The sequence below is a fragment of the Lipotes vexillifer genome, unplaced genomic scaffold (assembly GCF_000442215.2).
Source record: "Lipotes vexillifer unplaced genomic scaffold, Lipotes_vexillifer_v1.1 scaffold1350, whole genome shotgun sequence".
Lineage (NCBI taxonomy): Eukaryota > Metazoa > Chordata > Mammalia > Artiodactyla > Lipotidae > Lipotes > Lipotes vexillifer.
The window spans coordinates 438490-440201 of record NW_006799035.1 but is presented as its reverse complement, the minus strand read 5'-3'; positions in this window follow the sequence as shown (position 1 = coordinate 440201).

The window sequence follows — 1712 nt, the reverse complement described above, 5'->3', positions numbered from 1 at the left end:
AAAAAAAAAAAAAAAAAAAAAAAAAAAGCTATGGATAACTGCAAAGGGCATGTCCCCTCCTCCCATTACTCACCCTTCCTAAATTGGTAATATATTTCCCATACTTTTATCTATAAAAGTATGGGATACATTTATCTATAAATAAAGGTAACTACAAACCATAAATAATATTATTCATGTGATCAACTTTGAGGAAGTATAACATATACACAGTAAAATACACTGTTTTTAAATATGAAGTTGGGTGAGCAAGTAAGCCTAAGTAACCACCAACACAATCAAGATATGAAACACATCTAATTCCTCCAAAATTCATTCACCCCCTCTACAATCCATCCCCTCCAACCCTGGACCCACAGAAACATGTGTCATATTGTTTTAAGTATTATAAATATCTACATAAATTTACCATACAATATACTAGTATATCTTTTGGCAACTCGGTTTGCTCTAAGCACTCCCCTTCTCATATCAGCTGTTTCTCAACCTCTCTCTCTCTCTCTCCCCCCCTCTCATTTTCTGATTCAAAATGCCTGTGTACTTCTCACCACTGTGGCCTCTCCCGTTAGCAGAGCACAGGCTCCGGACGCGCAGGCTCAGCGGCCATGGCTCACGGGCCCAGCCGCTCTGCGGCATGTGGGATCTTCCTGGACCGGGGCACGAACCCATGTCTCCTGCATTGGCAGGCGGACTCTCAACCACTGCGCCACCAGGGAAGCCCCTGTCTGTGTACTTTTAAATTCCTACAGAGCTCACTGATATCGGGGGGAGAAACTTCTCTTTTCCTGAAGAAAATTTAATGTAAGGATTTTCATTAGAGGTACAGAAAATACTCATCTCTAGGAAAGGGGAAATAGCTCACAAACTGGGGTACCAGGACAGAGGGTCCTTCTGCAAGATTTTGTTTAAAGGACGGGAGCTTGATGCCTGACAAGGTTTTTAGACAGTATTTTACCAAGTTTATGGTCAAAATATTGTAATAATTAGAATAGAACAAAGAGCACAACTTTAGCCATCCATCACTGAGGCATCTTTGCCCAGGCAATTCTGGCAGTGGGAATGAAAGTGAATCCGCTAATATAGTTAAAGTGAAATGTTTGATAAGTCCACGATGAACTCTATAAAGATAGGAAGAAAGGAGGCCTCATCTTGCTCTGTCATTAACAGACAAAGGGACTGTGAATCTTATGGGGGTTATACAAATTAGGGGCAGATCCCTTATATTACCACAATCAATTCCACAATTTGGTTATCAGAAAATGATGAGACATACATTTGCAAGGAATGTACAAGCCTGAAAGTAAAAATATCTAGCACATGACCTGGGTCCTGCTTACAGTCCTCAGTTGAGAAATTCATTGTGGTTAGACAAAGGGGGTGGAAGGGAAATTAGGAAAACAAAATGGCACTTCTACTAGCAGTTCTACCTTCCAAGATAAAAGAAATCACTGGAAAAGATTAGGTCTCTAGGACCTCCAAACCAAGGGGAAGTAGATAAATAACAAACATTTCCAATGTAAGAGGGGATGCCATTGCAAAAGTTTGGCCTTCAATGTATGCCCATGAAAAATTGGCCAAGGAGAAAGACTGGCCCTAAGTTAAATTTTAAAAGTGAAAACTCTTCTAAAATAGCCTTGCTAGATCAATTTCTTTGCAGGCAAAGGCTTTGGGCTTCATTGTTTGTGAAAATACAGCCTAATCAAATGGGTCAA